Genomic DNA, 26,078 nt, shown 5'->3' with positions numbered 1-26,078 from the left:
ACATTTTGTCTTAGCAAGTTACTAGGTACCATCAGGGTTACCACATGCACAGATTATTCTGTGTTTAACAGAAATTTAAAAGAAATCGCCTGTACAGAATCTGTATGCATAGAATACAGTTGAATTTCGAATTTGGTATGATTCGATTTTGGCATGCCCCGTTTTTGGCAACAAAAGTATTCGTTTTTGGCAACACAAGATATTTAACTTCCAAAAATATGCTTAAATATCAATCAATTTCCGCATACATGCTTTAAATGACGAAGAAATGATGCCCTCAGTATGTTCATGAAAAAAAGTTATGTGAATTCGAACAGTAATATTTTTATTGCCGTAGGGCTACGTCTTACCGCAGGGTGTCAATAACTTATTTGCATCAGACAAATAGCTCTTGTCGGACTTTTTAAATATATAATGGTTGCAATCGTTGATTAATGATATTTAGTCAATTTCTAAAGCATTTACATTAATTTTTTTCATATCGAAAAAGGGTCTCGATTTTGACACGGTTTCGATTTTGGCAACATAGGCGACACGCATTTGTTGCCAAATTCGAAATCCTACTGTACAGATTTTCGCCAATTACACAGATTAAACAAATTTTTGAGCTTTTTCATGCGAGTGAAAGAGACGAAAATAGTCAGCAAAATGACTCTCCGTCTCTTTTACTCTCATTGTTTTGCATTGTACAGACTTTTGCACAGATATTTTTCCTCGCTGTACAGATGGCCAGATTTTTCCAACAAAAAACACAGAATTATATGTGGCATCCCTGGCATGAGTTGCCATTTTGAAATCTGTGTTTCTGGTTTAAAAATCTGTGAAAATCTGTAAAACTATCGAAAAAAATCTGTTACTAAATCTGTGTTACATCGTTATGCTCTCATGAAGAAAAACTAGCATTTCAATGTTTTTGAACAATATGGTTCATTCAATATCATCCATACGCTTCGTAAATTTTGATTTTGATGTGCAGTAATTTCGGTTTTGTAACTTTACCTCCCGGTTTTTTGTGCCATTTCGCTTCCAGTGATAAAATTGATAAACTCTTCTTCAATATGTAGCATATCTGTGAAAATCTGTGATTTTCAAAAATATCTGTCACCTGTGATCACAGATTCTGTGCTTTAAAATGACGAAAAAATCTGTGATTTTACAGAAAAATCTGTGAAAATGGCAACTCTGGTGTCTATTAAATTTTCTTTCCGCGGCGTTTAATATATTTTCTATCTATAGAGTTGTGCCAATGCATATTGCATGGGCATATGCATGGGCATTTTTTAGTAGAAAATGATAAAAATGTAACAAAATCGGCCTTGTCTTGCTTTGGAGGCAAATTGTTTACCGACAATTGCACAATTACTCCTGTTAGTGTCAAAAAATTATCGTACGTAGCAAAACCGGGCTGAAAAATATAATGCTAAGAATCAGCTTCTATAAGCAGTGTCTACCTGGTATCGTTCCCTTGCTGCATTTATCACCGACTCAATTCTGTATGGGTAGCATACGAAATTAATTATGGCAATTATAATAAAACCCTATACTAATTACTCCACTAAATATTGTTCAATATTTTATTTATAAATTGCGTATTTAAATTATTTCGTGAGCAGCAGAGGTGAAACTGTCCGACATTTCGCAATTCGCAAAACGATTTAGGCTGCATATTGCGAATGCAAATAAATAGCCCTACAGACGGTCGAGAGGTGAGCCGCTAGTTAATACCCACCAGTGTTGTACCTTTCTGGGTTGTATGCGATAGCATTGTGAATGAAAGCACACCACATCATCGGAATGTGTAGCTCGTAATTCATTTTAATTTTCCGCACGATGCTCACGCTAAATGTTAGTGACGACCATTTCGCTTTTCATTTGCAGATTGCATTTATGCGCTGTATGCATAATTATGTATGTCCATATTGCCAGCAAGTTAAATTAGTGTTTTTCACTAATTAGCATGGGCCGGTGAAACTTCGAAAAATGTAATTGGACATGAATATATATCTAAACATTGTTAATGCTAAAGACATTTAAACAAGAAAAATTCTACTGTGCTCAACATATTTCCAATGAAAACAGCTAAAAGTCATCTAGTATGTACATGTACGGCCAAAAACCTTGAAACCCTTTACTACTTTCACTTTCGTATCTTCGTGCAACGTAAGAACTATTGAACTAATAATGTAATGTAGCTATACTGAACACTATCACTTATTGTTCTTACAAAATAAAAATGAGCATTTACCTTATTCGCCAACCGGTTTTGGGTAGATGTTACCCATCGTCGGGGCTAGGTCCAACCAGACTTGCTTGGCCCTAGCCCCTATTGCCGACTATTGCGCGCCAGAGCAAGCGTAAAAGAGGTAGTTCGGTTGGTAAAAGTGAACAGAGTGTATAAAGAAGGCTAGGGAAATCACACCTACCCGGGAGGCATACCAGTGCCGTTCCATTACCGCTCAACGAAATAGGGTCAAAAAAGTGGAAAGAATGACTAAAAAGATTCCAGCGAGGTCAATGAGGTCCACGGCTCAGGAAATTGGGTCTTCGGACTTCGCAATCCGGCGAGTAATGGCCAAAAATGCACTTCGCAGACGTCAATTTATGACTTCTGGGGCGATTAAGGCATCTCCATCGTAATAATTCTGTCATCTTTTTCTCTTGTGAATAAAACTTTAATCAGGATCAAAAGCTGAATCGAAAGAATGACAGATAGCTTGCACCAGATCGTAGTCAGGTCCCTATCATCATGTCAACACCCATGTTTCCGACCCATGTAATGACACTAGGCGTAGTCTGCAGCGAGGGGGATGTAATGCCTCCGTATTTCTTTGAACAAGGACTAAAGGTAACAGCCGATGTATACCTGAATGTTCTGAAGGGTGTTGTTGTCTCGTTGATGAAGGAGGTTGCTGCTGGTCGTCATTTCATCATCCAGAGACGGAGCACCTGACTATGATCATAAACAAAACATAAAAATGGCTTGCTGAAAATGTTCCTGAGTTTTAGGAGGCCCCCTAGCACTCCCAATATTAATCCTTTGGATAATTTTGCGTGGGGCGTCGTCGAGTGGGATACCAATAGGACGCCTTACAGCACCCTTAGGTCGCTGAAAGCTACGATCATCGAGGTAATGACGTCTATGAATCGAAACAAGATAAAACGTGCATGCAGCACGTCCAGGTGGACAAAAAAGTTTTTAGAAATAAAATAAAATAATAAAATCAAGCTTTTTTAAACAATATCATTTTCTTTTTGTTTTATTACACTGAGAAAAATTTTCGTATAGTTTCTGTGTGTCCCACGCATAAATTTTTGCAATGTGCCCAGTAAATAAACTTTATGTGCCAAACAGTTATCATTTATGAGTGCGCAAAAAATTTGCACATATTATTCATATATGCGTTTAATTTTTATGTGTACTTCTGGGCGGATTGTATTTATATGTGGTACATACATGATAATCATACAGATTTTCATATAAAAAATTTTTTCCTGCTCTTCGACTATATCGTACCGACAGTTCTTAACAACAAGGTCGTCCGAGTCAATTTATATCACCCTTCCCTTCCCTTCTTCAGTGTATCAACATGCTCCCATAGACTCGGGAAACCATCACAAAAGTATAAAATTAGTTCAACTAACCTCATAGCCGTAATAAAATCTTGCAACTCGAAGCACTAAACATTGCATTCTATAAGTTCTATTACTTTTTCGGTCATTAACTACACTGTTGGGGAAGAATAAATGTTTAATGCGAGAAATCTAGATTCAGGCAAACTGAAACTTTTTGATATTAGGCCAAAAATATAGACTTAGCGAAGGTGAGAGTCGAACTCACAGCTCCCAACCTCCAGTTGAGCGTGTTGTTTAACCAATTACACCACTAATTGTTTGCCTGAATCTACATTTCTCGCATTAAACATTTATTCTTCTCCAACAGATAAGATAAGCCGACTGCTATACGTCGTTAGAAAAAAAATTAACTACACTAAATACTGAGATTAGTGACCAATTGATATTCATCACTATATTTTCACTTTTTCGCCGTCGGTTTTTCATTAATTTTTTCAGCCGTTTCAGTCGTCAAATCACTCGCGAAACTTAACTTGAGGCACACAAAACTTTAATTTACCACCTGAACAGTTATTTAGAGAGATATTATAATTATTTTGCCCAAATTGTTCACTTGAATTGATAGGAAAAACTTCACTTCATTTCGATTGCAATTCCGAATCCGCGACCGTCGCTGTTATACGTTGCCAAGGAAACGGACGTTTATATTAAGTGATGCCAACGTAAACATTTGAGTATGAAATTGACCAATTATTTTCGCAATTAAATTAAATGTCGTAGAGTGTCGATAATATACTTATAAAATTCACTGATAATAAAATTCACCGTAAACAACATTTTATGTGATAGAATTACTGTCGGATCTAGTTCAACAGCAAAAATAGATACGCGATTCTACGTTTCATAATTGTTCATAACAGCCTACTACTAGCAACTCTATTCTTAACAAAACGATAGTGGCAACAAATACTGAAATCAGTAAAAAAGCAACTGGGCTCTGACGACCTTCACATTAAAGTAAACTTATTCTATTTTCAAAGTTGTTCTAGATATATTAAACTCATAACAGTCAGATACAATATTAAATTCGCGAGAACACACATCAATCGGGTTATTTTGGGTGAAAAGAATACGATGTAAAGAAAGTGAAAAGTAATCCGCTCGCCGGGTAAGCCTAGAAGGTACGTTGAACCGAATCTGATCTAGTAGCTCCGGGCTATCCACGTTATTTTCCGGAAGTTCGTAAATGAAAAATCCTTGTAACATACGAACAGGATCATCCCAGGGTAACCTGCGCAGAGCGTACCAAACGAGTTGATGCTGGATTCGTTCTATCCCGTTGATTTGAACAGCATAGTAAGATGCCAACACAACCACCCCGTATTCAAGAATAGGGGGCATCCATAAAGTACGTCACGCTTATAGGGGGGAGGGGGGGTTGACCTAATCGTGACGATTTGTGACGTAGGGGGGAGGGGGGGTATGAAGTTATGTGACGTCACATGAAAAAAAAATCAAATGGAAAATTTATTCGGGAAATTATAATTTAGCCTTCATTTGAAGATACAACTATTGAAGGCTTGTATAAAATCAACGTACTGATAGATTTTAAAACAAATAGTTAAATTTTTTGAATGAACACTTTTTTGAACATATATGTGTGAACAGGACTCATTTATTCTATGTAGTATGAACTCTCCATTAAGGCTTTACAGAATATGCAGTACACCGCTGAAGAGCTGCTTGAGTACCGTCCTGCCTAAAAGATTTTTGCAACCGCAAATAGCAGTCGCACAAACTCCTGAAGGGTTATGGGATGCTACCAGAGACCCACGGCAATGTTTTCCCTTGATATTCGTGCTGAACTCAATCGATGAACAAAAACTCATACCGAAGTTCCACGGCTGCTTTTAAGGTTTTTCGGTATAATTTATACTGCCCCTCACTCAAAAGCTCTCTGAAGGATAGGGTTTAAACCACTTGCGGATTAAATTTCGCATCTAAGGTAGTGTTGAATGATTATACGATTGAAGAAATACACAAAATGATAAAGTCCCTCAGAAAAGTTCTTCCAAGGCGTGTTGCTGCAAGACGTCAGCTGGAAGTCCTGATTCTTTCAACTAGATCAGACGAATTTGAGTGGATGAATGTAAAGGGCGTAGATATGCGCTAAACATTAATCGACGGCACATCAGCGACTTCTGAAGCATATCCGATTGCAGCAATTGAAGATCATCTTCAAAATCCGTGAATCGATGACTTATAAGCTCGAAAATTTTCCTTTTTTTTTATTTGCTGAAATTCATTTGATAGCTTTAAATAAAAAGGTTGGAATGAATATTTAATTTTTTTGTTGTGAAGGGGGGGGGATTGTCGTGACGTGACGTACTTTCTCAGGGGGGGTCACGAATGTGTGACGAAATGTGACAAGGGGGGGAGGGGGGGTTGATTTTGGTCAAAATTTGCGTGACGTACTAAATGGATGTCGCCATACTGCGCACAATTGAACAGTAAAGCGATTTCAGACAACAAATGTCATTGAACTGCTGCGAATTCCTTTTGACAAAGCCTAGCATAGCGTAAGCCTTAGCAGTAGTAACAGCAATGTGTTAATGAAACATAATTTACTGTCCGAAAGGATGCCTAAGTATTTTACAAAGTATGGTGTCGACTAATTATTGTTTGTAACTTTTTGGGAAATGGCGAATGTAGTCAAACCAAAATCGTAACAAATTTTCAGTTACCCTCCGACGTTTCGCTTTTTATTTTTAAAGCTTTTTCAAGGAATCGCTATAAACATTTGTATTTTAGATATTTAACAATTTGTAGTATTTATCATGTACTCATTAACTAATCTGTTCGTTGTCTATATTATTTTGTCTGAAAATATCTAAAATTGTCACTGCTGTCGTATGTTTCCTCCTTGGGTTCCTATATATGGTAATTTTGATTGTAGATTTTGTCGTTATATTCATCTATTGCTAACCTGTAGTTTGTCATTTGCTATGAATTTTTAGTATCGTTTGTCACTATAATTTTTAGGCTTTGGTTCTGTTTCCGCACTACCGATCTAAGAGTCACCTAGTTTTACAATTATTGTTCATGTGTGTGGATATCTTTGATTAGCCAGTTGGGGTGTAGGGGTGTTCTTGGTTTTATTTTGTACTATTCCAGCACATATACTATTTAATTCTACGTCTGTTCTTTTGTTGATTGCGTTTGAGTTGTTGTATATGTGACACATTTGTAGTATGGCTAGTGACGATCGTTTGTAGCTTTGGTCTAATATTTTGGTGGATGTGAAGTCGAACCTATGTTGTTCGTCTATGCAATGGGCGATTAAAGCTGTTTTTCCTTTTGATCTTGTATTTCCCTATCTGTGTATGTATGTCCTATTTCTATTAGTTTGTTTAGCTTGTTTATGGTTGTTTGATGTCCTGATAGTCTAGTTTTAAAAGCGTGGTTGTCACAAAAACTAAAACATAACGTAATATACGAAATAAGTTGCCCAAACTGCACAGCCTCATTCATTGGAATGACATTATATTGAATATTACCGCCAGAAGCAAAGTATTGTCACTGCAAAACTGGCTATCTTCAATAAGCCACTGCTTAGCTGGATAGCTAACAAATTTATCAGAAAATTTACAAATCAGGCAAAAAGTACAAATCCGGCTTCATATGTCGGAAAACCAGCCTTTTTACAGGATTGACCGGCCACCGGCTTTGCAGGTGAAAAACCGGTCAGGCCGGCGAAAAACCGGCCACTTGGCAACCCTACTAGTAACTGAAGTTCAAGTAAATTGCTGTACCAAAATTTATATAATTTTTCACGTGGATGAGACATGTCGACAAGTGCATGGCTATATTGCTAACCAATACCTGCCAGTCTATAAGGTGAACCTTACGGAATTAGGGTATGGGAGGGTTTTTTAAACACATTAAGAGGTTGCTTCTATTTGTACGGCGCAGGCCTAGTTCTAGTGGAAAACAGATGGCTGTGATGTTCTTTTAATAAAAAATAGTAAATAGTCAAACATTTAAATTTTTGAGAAAATACTTCTAAGATGTTCAAGTGGTATATCGACAAAGTATTTATTTAACGAAAAAAAAGGAAACTAGGCTGAATTTATAAACAGGCGAAAATTCCCTACATATACGAGGGAAGAACTAAATTTGAATGGTGCAGTTCATTTGGTTCTTCTATGGGCATGCTGGAGTGATGGATCATGGTATTAATAATTGAATAATTGATTATTTCAGAAGATTATCACTCGTGCTCACAATACGTAATATCGCTTGAGAGCGATGTAATTAAACGATACATTTCTATCATTTGCAACATCTGTTCATGTTTAATGTATGTAGATATGCAGCTGCACATGCATTGGTTATTGAATAAATGAGTCTGAAAATGAACCAAGTGGTTTACCAATTTGAGTTTCGAAAGAGATTATGTCTTGAATTTCTAATGACAGGCTGGCCGAACACAATTTCTCAAATCCCCAGCTGGTCATCTTCTCTGATTGTGATTTTATTATTCACAAAATTGGTGTCCAATTTGCAGATTTCAGGACGTTGTCTGTGGCCAACGGCTTGTTGGTGTAAGGGCAGCTGGTGGATTGTCTCGAGGCAGACAGACGTACATTTTGTCCTTAACACAGCGAGACTGATAATAATTACGCAATATAAAAGCCCCCTCATTCAGCATTCGAGCTTCGCCATCATCGTCCTCTCGGCGTTATCGATCCCGTGGGGTCGGTTCCGAGTATTTTGTCTCTAATATTAATTCACTCATTTTTTCTATGGTTAAACAGAACATTCTCTTTCTTCATGCTGCATAATATCACAAATACACAGTACGATCCACAAAATAAACGAACATGTAGAAATAACTTCAACAGGGGAAATGATTCGCTTTGCTTTGTCCATTGACTTAAACAGCGCCAACGAATACTATGATCAAAGCAAGCATGTCGCAAGGCAGAAGGGAGAAAGTCCAATTATCTACACCCGCCTACTTCGTCCTCCATTCTTGTGTATTGGTGTCTGCGGCGCTGCTATCACAGTGTATGCAGAGGAAAATTGAGCGGCTGCCTGATGGTGCAAAAGTGTCCCACGAGAGAACGTGATCGCTGTTATTTCGTAGTTTAAAATTTTGTGTTCATTTTGTCACTCTGCACTGTTTCGTCGTCGTTGCCAGCAATGGTTATCTTGACTTTACAGCCACAATACGTCGTAAATCGAAAGGACGGGCGGGGTAATTTGAAGGTACGTCTCGTGAAATGATTTTACATAAACCTGTGAGGAGCAAGATGAGCGTTTCATGCAAAGCTAGGATCAATTTAGGTAAGCGTAGCACTGAAACCAGAAGTTTACGATTTAGTGGGTTGTTAGTGGTGCTACTGGAGGAGCGTGTTAAGTAATCGAGTTTTCATTATCATTAACTGTCCCTTGTATATTTTCTACGTTGCATAATGGGGGTGTTTTTCAAACCAGTACATAATTATATTTATTGGAGATGTTGCGTAATTGACGCAGTTATCAATAACATTTAAATGCAAACTGGAATACGTAATATCAGAACCATCTCGCTTAACTATTATCTTGTAGGATCACTTACAGCCTTAATTACCTGCTTCAATCGGTTTGGAATAAAATTAACCAATTTATCAAATATTCCTGTACAAATTGTTGATCACTTTTTACAAGAGCTCTGTTTAATGTATCACACAATTCCCATTTCTACGCTCTTCACGGGAACAAATTTAATCTCCATAATGCGAAAAATGCAACAAAAAATGTTAATTTTGATCACTGAAAATAACGTCAATAGTTATGTAACAAATGTATGAATACCAAAAAGGCAGTTGCCAAACAAAAAAAGGACGTGTTGGTGGCGGAAAATAGTGAATCGGTTTATACTGAAGGAGATTCAAATACAGAATTACCGTTTGTAGCTGATGAAGATAATCCTACTATATTTCCAGTTATTACAGTTAAAAACCATTTGAGCTCAACATGGGCCGATACTTGATAGTTGTTTTTACTATGAAGCTTTTACTGATTTTGTTGAATTCGTTAAAATAAAAATGCGGTTTGTATTCACTGCATAAGTACGGGGGAAGGTTTGATGAAGGTTACGAATTTTAATGGGGGGAAGGGGTTATATCAAGCCTTACTTATGGTTACATAGGGGAGGGAGGGGGTTAAAAACCGCAATTTTTGCGTTACGTAATTTGTGTACCACGCGTCACATTCATTATAAGTCAGGTAAGACAAACTGCTGCTATGTTAAAGAACTTTTGCATCGTCCTGATAAGTGAATGAGAAGAGATACGACGAGAAATGTTATTGAGGTCTTTTTGAAAAGTTACGCGAGATGACATTTGTGTGACTGGTCACCTCATATGAGAGAATGCTTATTATCAAGTACGTGTTCGGACAACCTTCGACAGTATGGAACGAAGGTCTTGGTTAAGAGTCTGATATGACATGGAATGGCTGGAAAAGTGGAAAAAGATAGAAATAGTGCCAACCGTTTCAGTCCCTCCCTGTTTACTAGTTAAAAACGAATAGAAGCATTCGTTTCTCTGTTTTCTCATGAACATACTGCTTGTGGATGCTCGGCCTCGGCGTAGGGCTAGCGTTACGCCTTCTCTATTTTGGACATTTTCCATTTGATTTTGCCGTGAAAAAACCGAAATAAAGTACGCGTAACGCCTGTCCAAAATATATAAATCACCCTAAATATTCAATTTGCGAATTCTCCAACTTCTGCGCATTAATTTGTTTCTCTATTTTGATTCGTAATATTTTTAACTTTTTCAACTGTTTTGCTAATTCTTTGAAAATTGTAACTTAATTTGCTCTGAAATTACCCGATGGTTCTTTGCAAAGTAAATATTAGGAAACTGGTAACTCGAAAATGTTTTTTTCCATCAAACAAAGAAATTTGTTTCCCAAGATAGCACAACAAAAATGCAATGCATTTACATGCGTTTTATTGATAGTTATCTATAAGTCTATAAGGTGCTATTATTAAAAACCGATGACGTCTTATGTGTAGTAATTATTATTTATTCATTTTAATTCAAACCGACTCGTGATCTGAATTAAATAGGCTTGGAGAAGCCACCTGGAGTTACACAAATTATGCATTCCCCAAGTGATGCAAAAACTCAACATCTTTTCTTGTGTACATACATAAAACATAAATACAATACATATCTCAATAATATTGGTCAAGTGTTAAAAATTAAAATACTGCCTTCGACGGTTGTATTCAGTTGCCAAATGCCGGATCGGTTTGTGCAGGTCGTAAATGGTGCGGTGTATTCCCACATGTAAAAGCTGTTTGTTGGTATCATTGAGGTCGCAGTGAATGGTGTAGCAGGAGTGATGACAGTATAGTAGGACTAGTTACTAGTATTTTGTGTCATATTAGCGACATTTTTCCGTCGTTGCTGAAGCGTAGCAATACCAATTAATAGATACAAGTTCTCGTACGATGGCAGATTATCAGGATTCGTCGAAGGTAACATACGGCATATTTTTCGAACGAAACGTTTCTGGATTCTTCTCATACTAAGAGACCAACTCTCAAAATGGGGGTCCCAAACGGCGCAACTTGTTTCCAAAACCGAGTGTACCACCGAGCAATAAAACTGTATTTTTGGAAAACCTAATTTTTCTAAAGATCCTCGACAACAAGAAAAAATTGAATTTTATAAATCATATAAAATTCTACACAACCGGTCAGGAGTCAAGAAAAAATAAGAACAAGCTATATAACAATACAATTTTTTTAACATGGAATGCAATTACTACAATGTCAAGCAAAATTTCGTACCCTTGGGATTTATTAAAAATCAAAATAAAGAAAAGCACAATTAAAACCTGCTGTAAAGATATTACTAGGTACAAGTCGTTCCCCCGGGGAAATCTCAAACTTCTCCGACATTCCATACTCATCACCGCAACGCTTATTAGCGCTAAGTATGTCATGTATGTTCACTTGTGAACAATCAGTGAAACATATAGAAGCCAGGATTCAAAAGGGAGAACAGAATAAGATAAATGGTTATCTCGTGTGCATTTGTCACATTTGCGCCGAACAAAACTCCCTTGTACAAAGGTACGTGGACACATGGCCTTTCCTCATGGAAATCGAATTGAAATAGTGTTCAGTAACTCATATTGAGGGTTAAACATGTTTAAGGGGTTTGTTTCAGAGCTTCCGCAAACAGCAGCATTGTCGTCCCCGATGGGAATTAGTTAGCTTTGTTGATGATTGTTCACGCTAATTGAAAATCAGTTTGTATTTGATAACGGTGTCCCATGCAGCAAGCGAGCACTACACGTAAAACTCATCATCACATTATCAACGTGCTAATTGCCACAAGAATTTTTTTTAAAAAGCATGAAGCTAACTATATAAAATATTGTAAATTTTTTGATAAATAATTATGTTACATTATGAGCTCGACATAATAATTATATTAGTAAGTTTTTGGATGGAAACATTATTTGGAAAATATAAGAAAAATTTACTGTCAATTACATTGTAATTTGCGTCAGTTTTAAAACTGACTAATTTGTAACACAATAATTGTGATAATAAATTACAAATTTTTAAAATATTCACTGCATTCTATGACTTAAACTTTAATTTCAACTGTTTCTGCAACAACGGAAAAATATCAAGGGCCATCTACATGTCAACACACTTGAATTCATATCAGTTATTATCGTAAAAGGATAACTGAAAATTGTAACTATACCAGGACAATTCGCATCATATTTTAACAGTTTATTCATTTAAATTAAACATTATCGTAAGTACGATTAATTAGTTATTTCGTATTATCAATTAAGAATAATTCGTAAACGAATTCAATTCTCGTCCTGAAGTTTCTATTGCTGGTTAATATACCCTGCATCTTCATAACGAATCCATAATCTTTGTCGTGTACAAAATCTTGGTTTTTCCTCTATAGCTGCAGGTCCTTTGCCAAATCAGTTTCCGTTGCATTTTTGACGTTGGACTACGTCCTTGTTTACTATCTGGGACTGGGTAGCACTTTGTGAAAACGAAAATAGAAGTGTAACGTTGGAATGAAAGATTCCGATATCCCAATCGGCGAGTCGTACGTTCTAGTGTGGCACTTACTCTTGGTACATTCGCGCTAAGCTCTTCCATTCTATACTGAATGCTGTATGTTCAATTTTATTAATGTGTTCGATCATATAGGCTTACATAAGATCATTCGATCTTATGTAAGCCTATAGAAGATTTTTTTAGATAAAAGGATCTGTTAACTTCGTACTGAAATCATTCACATAGATAAACTGAACCGTTTCTGAGAAAATTGGATTACGAAAATTTCACATTTCGTTACTCAATTAGTATAGCATGTACTATGTACGATGTAAAAATTAAAGGTGAAGAAATATTTATTGTTTGGTTGTTTAGCACCCTACTGCTTATACCACACTGCTGCTTTCAGAGCCTCACCTTTTGCTTCTGTATAACAGATTTCGTAACCAATTGCTATTTTACAGGACTATGCAAAGCAAAGCAAAGCCTGGGTGCTAATTCCGTTATCGAAATTTGACCTTCTGTTTTTATACGACAGACTTCGCAACCAGCTGTTAGAATACAGGACAGTGCGGGGTCGGTGCTACGATCCTATTGACTCTAACAGCCTCTTCCAACCGAGATTCGAACATTCGACGACTGGTTTATTAGACCAGCGTCTTACCTCGAGGCCAACTGGGAGGACTATGCACTAATAATCTAATAATAGTCAGTCCCCAGGTAACCAATCACCAGTATTGGGCACCGCTAATTCGCTAATTCGCTAACCGACCGATCGAGAAACGCTAATTATACTTTATAATTTATACTCAGACTAGCCGAATTCCTGCTGATGCATTATTCCAAATGAAATGATGCTGTTTATTTTAAAATTAATAAACTGTAAACCATTTTATCCACTACAATAAATTTTGATCTTAGTTTAATTAAGAAAAGCCGTGTAATATACAATGTGACACATATATATATTCGAACAAAAATCATTTTATGCTTGCAACGGCATATACAATTAATACAATCAAACTAATACCATGTGTGTGTATTATCGTGACTTAAGTCTTACTTGACGTAGTTTCATCTTCGTTTTGTGTCTCGTTCGGTGTACACCAGGGCTTGTTCGTTCACTTTGACTCAAAGATGATTCATTTGACAGTACCGTCTCAGCGGAGCAAAATTTGACAAAGTTGTGTATGGAACATTTGTAGAACTAGTTATCATTTTCAATTTTGCTGAAGAGTGTTTTGCTGTATCTTTTGTTATTACGATGATACAATGCTAGTACGTCATTAGTAACTAAATGAGCATTCATTTAGTCACTAATAAGGTACTAGCATTGTAGCACCGTAAATACAAAAGATACAGTAAAACTTTATTCAGCAAAATTGTAGATAATAACTGGTTCTACAAATGTCCCATACATAACTTTGTCAAATTTTGCTCGACTGAGACGGTATTGGCAAATGAATCAACATTGAGTCAAAGTGAACGAACAAGCCCTGCACGTACCAATGTTTGAGTTACGGTCGATGATGATAAATAAATTCCTAATCGGTGTTGCATGCAGCACTATTTTTCGTGACCACAAACATCTCGGCATAAAAAGAGGATTTGCATACTATACAGCAAAAATATTTGTCGAGACAGGATCTGTTGAAAACCGTAAAAAAATCGACAAAGCGTTAGAACTGCAGAGTTCAAAAAGGTTGTTCGAGAACGAATTTGTCGCAGTTGCGACCGATCCACACGGAAAATGGCAGTTGAGCTCAATATCAACAGGGAATCTTTTCGTGGAATTTTGAAAATGGATCTAAATGTGAAAGCATTCAAACAACGTAAAATCCATGGATTAACAGAATCAACAAAACAAAAACGGCAAGAAAGATGCAAACTGCTGCTCCGTCGGCACGGTAATTCCGAAGTGATCTTTTCTGATGAGTAGTTGTTTGTTCTTCAAACCCCGCATCATGTTCAAAATGATCGGTTGTGGTCGGTTTCGATCATCGACATTCCAAAGCACAAACGGAATGTACCACGATACCAAAATTCATCAACGGTCATGGTACACTGAGAAAACTTTTCTTATATTTTCTATGTGTCCCACATATAGATTTTTGCAGTGTGGCCAGTAAATGATCTTTATGTGCCAAACAGTTATCATTTATGTGCAGGCGAAAAATTTGCACATACTATTGATACACTCAACCCCCGCTAATATGAAAAACACCTTGTTCAGATCAGGCGAATTCATTTTTAATCTGAATATTTGGTAACTCTATTCACTTTCACACACGCGCAAGGCGCGCACCCTATGACCTTGTTGTCGAAAACGAAAACAAACGTTTTGAAAACATGTCGAATATGCGCGAATTTTGAACATCCAGATTGTAGAAGAGCAAATTGGCTCGACAGTATCAACTAAAATGATCTATTTTGAGTACTGGAGAGAAATAAGTTGCTGCTGCTGCTGCTGCTGAACAAGAGGAAACGTAAGTTTTTTTTTTTGCTTTTTTTTTTTCAATTTGCCCGGTCAACTTAACCGTCAATTGTATGTATGTGTATGACGCTTGATCAGTTTTTAATGTGAACGCATTCATACCAACGGGGTTCAGATTAAAAATGTTCAGATTAAGGAAGGTCATTCCAGCGGGGGCACACGGTATGCGTATAATTTTTATGTGTATAATTACACATACTAATCATGTGTATTTCTGAGAGGATTGTGTTTATATGTTGCTCATATTGATCATATGGAATTTCATATTGAAATTTACTATTAGTTATGTGCAGAATATTTTGAGTGTATGGGGAGGCATTCAAAGAGAGGGAAACTTCCTCTTGTATTTACTGAAAAAGGGGTGAAAGTTAATGCAAAATACTATCTAGAAATGGTCTTAGAACAAAATTTGATGTCTTACGTTCAGGGAATGTATGAAGAATATTACTGCTTTCAGCAGGATGGAACTCCTACCCTCACTGCAAATCTTGGGCAGACGTGGTGCAAAGCCAATCTGACGGATTTCATATCGAAAAAGGAATGGCCTCCAATCAAATTTGTATCATACAGTGCATAAAATCGCCTAAATGTTGAACTCGAAAAAATATTGTTCGAACTTTTCCTAGCAACTTTGAACAGAGTCACGCAAAACAATCATCGTTGAGCAAATCAGGTTTAATGATAACAGAAGGCCGCGAGTGACAGAGCTCCAATGTCTTTTCTTTAGTCAGATTCTTTATACCTAGTGTTTTGTCTTGACCATTGTAATGAGGTCAGCCATTTTATTATTTTTTTATAACGCTAGTTTTTTTTTATAATCGACGGAGGGAAATAAAGGTGTTCATAGAGAAGGCGTGAAGGGTAAAGAACGGAAAATTAAGTAAGGGAGGTGTCATTGAAGCAACGCGGAGATACTATCAACACCTTTGTTTCATCACATACTTCTATCGTTTCTTCCGTCGACTTAAAAAATACCGTTCCAAAAAAATTAGCCAATTATTGTAAAAACCATACAATTGTACAAATTCAACGCAGGCTCCAACGTGCTAATTATCACAGGTGTAATTATTACAGCCAAACATCTTCGCTATGGAAACCGCATAATTAGTCACCGTTTGCGATACCACAAGAGAATAATCGTTTCAACTGCTGGTCATGCAAATCGTTGTCTATCTCTAGCGAACATTTACAAACCGATAACGATGGGGTTTTCTGTTGGAAAGTTCATTTCACGGTCAGTTAATTTTGCCGATAATTATTCCGATGTAAATTAATTATATTATCAACACTTTGGCATTTAGGCAAAAGCACTCGAGAACGAAGTAGCAGTCGTCGATGTATGTTTCAAATTAAACGCGTATGAGACAGCATTGTTACGGTTGAATAGCTGTATCGCAAACGCACCATGAATTGATAACATTAATCGAAAAGGAGTATATCAAATAGAATCAAATTTATAGAAATGAGAGATTATAATTTTTAAACTTTTCTTCCTTTTTTACAGATGACAAAACAACCTTCTAGCCTTTGTCTAATATTTTTACTGACAATGACTCTTGTTGTCTGTTACCAACCGCATTTCATATTGCATGTTCATGCAGTGAAAAACGAAAAAAATCAGGCTCGAATGTGACGCTTTCGAAAATAAGGAATTTTTCATGACAAATCGTCCTTTTTCAAACATCTTTATATTTTGCTACGTGGAATATGAATCCAGCTTTCAATTCATGTAGTGCGTTCAGCATTTGGTTGGTTCCTGGGGAAGCAAATGGCGAAATTGCTAAGGGTGTTCATTTTCCCCCCAGTTCCCCTACTGCGTGCAATATTTTCTCTCCTAGCGTGCGTAAATATTTGTAAGAGTCATTTAATTTACTTTATCAACACCTTATTTAGTTTTATTACAGTTAAGTCATTCCCAGAAATATATTTAAAGACAAACGATATTTTTTGCAAACTTGAATGAATATATGTAGAAAATTATAAATTAACCGTTCAACGGGTAAGGCTTCAAAGCTACATACGAATTTCGTTTTGAATTGACAATTCAAATCGAAATATGTGTTCAGAACCGATTTCTTGATATTTTGATATTAATGTCACAAAATTATGACTATGCGTCAGAGTCATCTTTTAGAAGGAACTCAGGAAAATAAAAAAAAATATGTGAATATTTCCTTTTTTACTTTCGATGAAAATGGGCATCTAGAACAAAATGATTGACCTCAAAAATTTTCTATGATTAATTTACTTGCTTGATTTCAATTTTGTAATATATCTGAATTGCAAAAATAACAGGGTAGAGCATTAGATATGGAATTGCATTAGAAAGAGAAGTTGGAATTTTTTCTTAGTTGGCGCCCCTTTTGATAATTGTTTTTACATGAAAATCAAGACTGGAGCTTCTTTTGAATACTTTCATGAAAAAATAGTCCTTGGTTTGATCGCATCGTTTTTACGATGATGTCCGTTAGAGAGTTAAGAAAACGAGATGAGATCAAAAAACAATACAAAAGTAGCGCCATAAACATGCTTAAAATTGGCAAAAATACTGGGTTTTCCAGCGCTAGTGTGTTTTGATGGCACGAGCGCTCCGATATGCGCAAAATTTGTTTGAAATTTGAATAAATTTATATGGGAAAATCCATTCATTAGCATTTTCAGTTCTATACACCACCACCTATGTATATGCCTAAATCAACCACTTTTTTTATTTTTCTGCTTTTCTAGTCCGATTGTGAATTACAGCTAGTGATGAAAATGACAAATAAAATGTTTCTTACTTATCTTGTATTTCACTGCAAATTGCAAAATTGTGCAAATTTTACACACATACATATGCACATACATAGCCACATACACACACAGATACACACACGCAGACATACATACGCACATGCATCACACATACGTTAAATACAATCGACCCTTGATTTATACATTTTGGTTTTACACGTTTTGAATGGTTTAACATACGGTACTTAAATGTTTAAGTTTGAATATATTTTGAATGAATCGTCCGATTTTCGATTACTTGGTTTCGTTTGAAAGATGTGAACAGTAATTTCCAAATAATAATGATTGTCATTTAATTAATCTATTTATATAAGTGGGTTATGTCTGTACCGAAAACCAGGTCTCTGACAGGACGTCATAAGAGGCTTATCGATAACTAACACTTTCGTAGCAATGGGTTGTATTCTCAGTCACCTCACTGGTCGACTGCTGGACTGCTCGGTTGGTTGACTGGTTGACTAGACTGCTCGACTGGACTGGTCGATTAGACTGCTCGATTTGATTGCTCGACTGGACTGCTTAATTGTACTGCTCGACTGAACTGTTCGATTCGACTGCTCGGCTCAACTGCTTGATTGGACAGATTGACTTGACTGCTCTACTTAGCTGCTCGACTTAACTGTTCGACTTAACCGCTTGACCCGACTGTTTGACTAAACCATTTAATTCGACTGATCGACTAGACTACTCGATTAAACTGCTCTACTGGACTGCCCGATTTAACTGCTCGACTTGACTGCTCGACTCGACCACTCGATTAAACTGCTCGACCGGACTGCTTGCTGAACAGCTTGATTTAACTGCTCGACTTGAATGCTCGACTTGACAGCTCGACTTGACTGTTCGTCTCGACTGCTCGACCCAACTGCTTGATTCGATTGCTTGATTCGACTGTTCGACTCGAGTTGCTTGTCGCGATATCATATGGTCGGTGTTAAAACAAACCGGACCAAGTCACAATTTTGAAAAAATGAGTTAATGATAGCAAACGATCAAGAATTTTCTAAGCAACATTTTACTCTAATCAGACTACATAAATGTTGCAAACAGCCAGAGTTAGCAGATGATGCATGCAAACTGTGAAAGCGTTTTCTCGAAGTCAGTATTTTGCCACTTGGTTCTGTCTGACTTAACACCGATCATATGAATCAGTTTGCGACAGACAATAGACGGTTCAGAGCCCCTCACACAAAAGAGCCATATTGCCCGCCTATAGAATCAGCACAGTGGAGATAATGTTTTTATTCAGTTAAATAAAATCCACTGCGACCATAAAAACTATTTGTTTCAGTTTCCGGCTATGACTCTTTTATGTACAACTTCTTAGAGCAATATTATGCAATATAAGAACTCAAAGAACTAATACAAAGATTAAACATCTTCGCAAATACTGGCCAATGGAATGTATCCACAGTTTTAAAAATTCTGAACAGACATTTATATTTTCCGGATCGTAAGATTCGGCTCAACTAGTGCAAATATATTACAAAAATATGTTTTAAATGCAGTAGAAAGACCAGGTCACACCGCTAGGTGGATTAATTCGAGTTTTTTCACATTTCTTTATGTAACTTTCAAATCACCAGTCCAATCATTATGAAAATTGGGGGATATAACTTTTAAAAGGTCTCTCTCTCCCTCTCTCTCTCTCTCTCTCTCTCTCTCTCTCTCTCTCTCTCTCACACACACACACACACACACACACACACACACACACACACACACACACAGAGAGAGAAAATGCTCAGTTTTTGAAACTGAGTCGAATGGTACCTGACACTCGGCCCGCAGGACCTTCTTTCCATTTTCAGTTTTTCGAGTGATTCCTATACCTTTATGCTATATATCTATATAGTTGAAAGGCAAAAACATGGCGTAAAATTTATCATACTATAAAAAAAGAATTTGAAATCGATATGATGTCTTCAGCAAAGTTCCACATTAAAGGGTGTCCCACATCCAATTGCACCACGGAAGAAACACTATAGAAAATTACTCAAATGACCGATCCTTTTCACTTTCACTTTTTCATTTTCAAACTTTCAGACAATAAAATATAAGTCATTAACAAGCTTTTGGCATATTTATTTCATTCAACTTCAGTATCATAACCGTATGCTCGCACCTTACGCTTAACTCCACTCGTAAGGTTCATAAGACTATGATTTCATAAGACTTACAGTCGAGTTATTCATACCGTAGTATCTTAATTTCTCTATTAAAATGTCATCATGGGGAATACAATCAAATGCTTTTCTTAGATCTATGAAGATGCATGCCATAAATTCTCCTTCGTCCAATCCTCGAATTACAAAATTAACTAGTTCCAGTATTGCTGATTCAGTGCTTGACTTGGGAAGGAACCCAAATTGATTTGAGTGAATTAAGTTATTTTGGATTAGATATTCCTTGAGTTGCGCGTTGAGCACTTTTTCTGGAATTTTAGAAAGTGCTGGTAAAACGGATATCAGACGATAGTTAGTTTCATCTTGTTTGTTTCCTGATTTGTACAAAGGTACTATTCTTGCAATTTTTAGTGCATCTTCGAACACGGTGGAACCTATCATACTATTTACAAGTTTTGTTAATATTGATGACAAAGACTGCGTACATCTTTGCAAAAACCTAACTGATATTTTAACTAGACCAGTGGCTGCGCTTGAATTCAGTTCAGTTATTATTTTCAATATCTAATACTCCTGGACATGAGTAAAATTGAAAACGGTATCTATTCCTTGTGGCATATAAATTCGAAATTATATAATTCGGTACGGTAAGTTGCCCAACATCGATAAAGTAGTTATTCAAATAATTAGTAATGGCTTTATCATCAGGCAACAGAACACCGTTCTGCATAATAGTTAGCGATGTGTTACATTGTTCAAATAGAACTTCTTTTAACAAATCCCAAGTTTTTTTGCATTACTACCGCAACTTATTATTTTTGATTTATAGAAGTTTTCTTTAGCTGCTTTTGTCATAATCTATTTCGTTCAGTTGCATATTTTCTGAATAATTCGCTTTTTATTTCAGAATTCATTGGAGCTTGTTTGTATTTCTTATATAATTTATTTTTATTCAGAATTTCTCTCATTAGCATTGGATTTATATACGGTTTACGTATATTGAACGATTTATTTTGGGTTATTTCTTGTTTATTTGCATTAACAATTTGAGTACATTTTTCAGTAAGCTGATTGAAATTACTACAATCCTGAAAATTTTGCGCAAAAGAATCATTAAGGAAGTTTTCGTACTTTATGTATATTCTGGTTTTCATTCGTTCAGCTTTTGGGACAGTTATGTCAATTGATAGAATTAGTGGTCTATGATCTGATATGTGGTCTTCTGTGTCCCTTACAATAAGTTTTAGTTTGTGCTTCAATCGATTTGTAATAAAATGGTCTATTGTTGTGGAAATAGTATTAGATAATCGAGTTGAGATAATCGTAGGATTTAAACCAGTGATGGCCAAACTGCGGCCCGCGGGCCGCATGTGGCCCTTCGAGATGATTCGTGTGGCCCGCGGACTGATTTGAAAGATGGTGGACTTATGAGAATTTTTTTTTGTTGACAGGAGTCCCTTAGTTTAGTCGTAATGCGTCGTGCATGTTGTGAATCTGAATGCTACCCGGTTTAAATCTTGTGGTGGTTCCTAGAAAATGGTTTTTTTGTCGCATATTTTACATTTTGTTATGCACAAGAATGGCCAGAAATTATTGCGGCCCGCAGCATTCTTGGGCGATCTGATTTGGCCCGCACCATGCCTGTGCCTGGGCACCACCGATTTAAACTATTTAAAATCAAAAACCCTTGGCTCTCAAATCTACAACGATAGTTTTGAACAAGCTCATTTGTCTCATCCAATAGATTCAGATTAAAATCACCGCAGATATTCAAAGTATCATAATTCGAGATTATTATATTTGAAAATTATGTATTTACATTGTATGTGCATTCCAAACATTGCACTTTATACTAATATTTACATTTTTTTTGCATATGTGAACCTCTTCCCCTCTCCCCTACGGCTCCTTGATGATCGTTCGAAAAAAACATGATTTGCGGTACCATGGATTGGCGCTGGGGGTCTTATCCAAATTGAAAAATTCCAAAACGACATGAAAGTATATTAAATTATCTCGTGTTTGACCCATCCTTTTTTTAAAATGCGAACGCATAACAAAATGGCGAACATTCAAACATAAAAGTAAGGTTCTTAGTCGAAAAAATTGACTAAACATTTCTAAAAAATACAAAAATAGTAATATCAAAAAAGGATGGGTCAAACACTAGATAATTTTGTTGAATTTAAAACAAAAAAAAGAATCATGAGAATTGCTTGAGCCGTTCTTGAGATATTTATGGTACCGACTTTCAAAACCTGGTTTCGAGAAAAACGACGTTGAACTTTTTATTCGCCGTGTAATCGCTCCAGACATGCGCGGTACAAATAACTGTAACTTTGTCAATTTTTGGAATTCATTGAAATGACTTGGAACATATATGGTCAAAATGTTAATCTTTCGAAATAATTAATAAAAAAATTTCGATTTTTTTAAGTTGAAAAAGTACTATGCCCCTTAATTGCCGAATGTTCAACCGAGGAGGGCGGCTTTGTCGCGAGATATAAACCGTCGATAGTTTTGAAAGCACATGTACTGCTACTAGGTAAAGGTCCGAGTTAATATCAGCACCCCGTAGGTAGCGTACATTGGTGATGTTCGAGAAAAACCGGCCCTCGATGACAATATGGTCGATTTGGTTCGAGGTTCGTTGGTCCGGTGATCTCCAGGTGGCTATGTGGGGAAATTATGAATATAATTAAATTTACATGACAGAAAAAGATACAAGCGATAAAAAAACTACAAGGTATACAACCCTAAGGATTGTACGAAAGGGTGACGTAGGACTGTGTCATATAATACTCATTACATTGATAACATGTTTTAATCGATGAAGTATAACTTTATGTCTGATCATTAGATCAAAGACTAATGCAAACTGCATTTATGGCATATGCATATTTGAGTATCTGTGAGTATCATTGTTTGAGTGTTTATTTGTAAAAGACGAGAAAAGTATTCTGATTTAATTCTTCATTGAATCAATGGTGGTTTTGAAAAAACCGTTTGAAATTGTTTGGTGGCCCTGAAAAGAACTATGCTTGAGCTGATAGCACTTTTTAAAAATCAGTACTATAATTACTGTTGCCAATATATAGATGGATGTCCCTATTCGGTCCTTTAGACTCTAGGATGATGGTTTCCCGCTAATACAGGAGTGATAGGAAATACCAAATCACTGTAAAGTAGAAATGCATTAGTTTTATCAAAATACTGACCGTCCGTCAGTGCGATCGTGCGATAAATGAGCAGACGGCGAACCTAGTGTGCTATTTTATAGTCACTGGCACTGCCGTTGCTACTTGTAAGCTAGTGTACGTGTGGGAGAAACCAGATCGGCTGCTGCTGCTCAAATAATTATCCGAATGGAACGTTAACCATTTAGAAAGTGTAGAAAATTTTTTCCATTCTTCAATTACTATAGCTCTTATAAGAACTGTTTAAGACCACAACGGCCTGCTGCTGAATTTACTGCCAGTCAGTCGTTCCGTTTCCATTTGCCATCAGTGTTGGTTTATGATAATTGCGATCGAAGTTGCCGCCAAAATGCCATCGGCTTTGCCTCCCATTGCCATTAATGTTACCACTAACAACCGGTGTTGCCGCGAAATGTCCTTGGTCTTGCCACCAATTGCCATCCCAAGTCCTTGGTTTGCCTCCAATTACCAGTGTTTCCGCCGAAATTCCATCGTTTTTGCCTCCATTTGCCATCGGCGTTGTCGCCAATTACTGGTGTTGCCTCACCAATAGCCGTCGACGGTAAATACTGACCGTCCGTCAGTGCAATCGTGCGATAAATGAGCAGACGGCGAACCAAATGTACTATTTTATAGTCACTGGCACTGTCGCTGCTACTTGTAAGCTAGTGTAGGTGTTGGGGAAAACCAGATCGACTGCTGCTGCTGCTCAAATGATTATCCGACGCTGATTGAGCAAGCACTTCCCATGTTTACCATGGTACAACGCAAAATGGAACGTTAACCATTTAGAAAGTGTAGAAAATTTTTTCCATTCTTCAATTACTATAGTTCTTATAAGAACTGTTTAAGACCACAATGGCCTGCTGAATCTGCTGCCCGTCAGTCGATCCGTTTCCATTTGCCTTCAGTGTTGGTTTGCGATCATTGCCATTGAAACTGCCGCCAAAATGCCATCGGGTATGCCTCGAATTGCCATTAATTGCCGCAAAAGTACTTGGATTTGCATCCAATTGCCGGTGTTGCCGCCACAATGCCATCGTTTTTACCTCCAATTGCTGTCGGTGTTGCCGCCAAATGCCGTTGGTTTCGCCACCAATAGCCGTCGATGATAAATACTGACCGTCCGTCAGTGCGATCGTGCGATAAATGAGCAGGCGGCGAACCAAGTGTACCATTTTATAGTCACTGGCACTGCCGCTGCTACTTGTAAGCTAGTGTAGGTGTTGGAGGAAACCATATCGGCTGCTGCTGCTTAAATGATTGTCCGACACTGATTGAGCAAGCTATCGAACAATTTCGCATGTCTGCGATGGGGATAATGCAAAATGTAACGTAAAGTGCATCGTGTGGGATTCACGTTGGCCATTGCCTGCTGATTCTTCGCCCGTTTGTCTTCGGGGTCGGTGTTGCCGTCAATAGCCATCGATGTTGCCAATTAGATTGGAAAAGGGATGTGGCTTACAAAGTGGTCTCAAAGGTTATCATTTGGATCCAAATCCTTTGGTGTATCTAATTGTCGTCCGTGCCTGTGAAGCTAGGCGATCACAAGGGAAATGTATGGGAAAATTCGACCTTAAAACTTTACACACATTTTCACTATTTAGCGTATAAAAAATTATTATTAACATGTTACTATAAAATTGCTGGACATTTTATCTATCCAACGACATATTAACTGTTATGTTTCGTTCAGGAGTATAGTAGCTATTAGCGCTTGAAACATTTCATTCAAACGTTACACTTCTATTTTTCGTTTTTACAAAGTGCTACCCAGTCCCAGTATAGTAAACAAAGACGTAGTCCTACGTCAAAATCAGTTTTTTACATACACGCGGACAACCTGGAATATCTTTGGTGCCCATAGGACTACTGCGAATCTTACAATAGAAAAGTTGGAAAAATTCCCCCGTCGAATGCAATTGGCTTCATCTAAAAATGTTTTATTTTGTAGAAACTATATCCGTTTAAATTTCGACAAAATTTGGCTTGTCCCGATCATATTGTCTAACCCAGATATATGGTCAGTGTTAAGTTAGACCGAACCAAGTGACAAAACGCGTTCAAAGTTTGCTGGTCTGTATGGTCTATAGCACAACAAAAAGTTTATCTATGAACAACACGAAACAACACAAAAGAAGTGAAAATATTGGATGTTTTTGAAATGATTCATAATTTTTAGCTCGAATTTTTCCTAGAAAATTCATTAAAATACCTTTCAATTTCTCTTGTCAATGTTCAAAATCGATCCAGTGGTTCAGTACTTATGATTTTACAAAGATAGGAAAGTTTATGTTGTAAAAACAATAAGTGTCTATTCAAATAAATTAGTAGTTCTTACGTTAGCTTAAAAATTCGAAAAGTGAAGTTAGGAAAGTAGGTTAAAAATGCTTTTTTGCGGATCCACCCTAATTCAGAAAGAACCACCCTAGGGGCCAAATAAATAAAATACGGGTTAAATTTTTTTCAAAAAAAAATAAGTTAAATAAGTTAAACATAATACTATATAAAAATCTTACATTGTGAAAAACGTTGCTTTTTAAATCTCAAACCACCCTTTGCCGTTTTAATTTTATCACTCAGAGTTAATTGTGCTCTTGTTTAAACAACGTCTCAATTTAAAAATTACCATGCCTATTAAAAATTTTGAACGAAACCGTTGACAACGAAACCGAAGGAAACATAACTCTGTCAGCGATTGCCGCCTTTCCGGAAAATAAACCTCCAACTTTCACAGCATGGAGCAATTGATATGTTTGCTGTGATAATAAAATGTCGAGGCATTTATTTATGAT

General features: G+C 36.8%; 1 protein-coding gene across 1 annotated transcript in view; it reads left to right on the top strand.

Annotated features, from left to right (window-relative positions):
• LOC128745377 (homeobox protein slou) overlaps positions 1-26,078 on the top strand; it is an 81,575-nt gene that overhangs the window by 44,811 nt on the left and 10,686 nt on the right. The window lies entirely within an intron of this gene.

This window comes from Sabethes cyaneus, chromosome 1 (genome assembly GCF_943734655.1).
Source record: "Sabethes cyaneus chromosome 1, idSabCyanKW18_F2, whole genome shotgun sequence".
Taxonomy (NCBI): Eukaryota; Metazoa; Arthropoda; class Insecta; order Diptera; family Culicidae; genus Sabethes; species Sabethes cyaneus.
The sequence above is the reverse complement of the archived record's forward strand: the minus strand, read 5'-3'. Positions and strand labels throughout refer to the sequence as shown.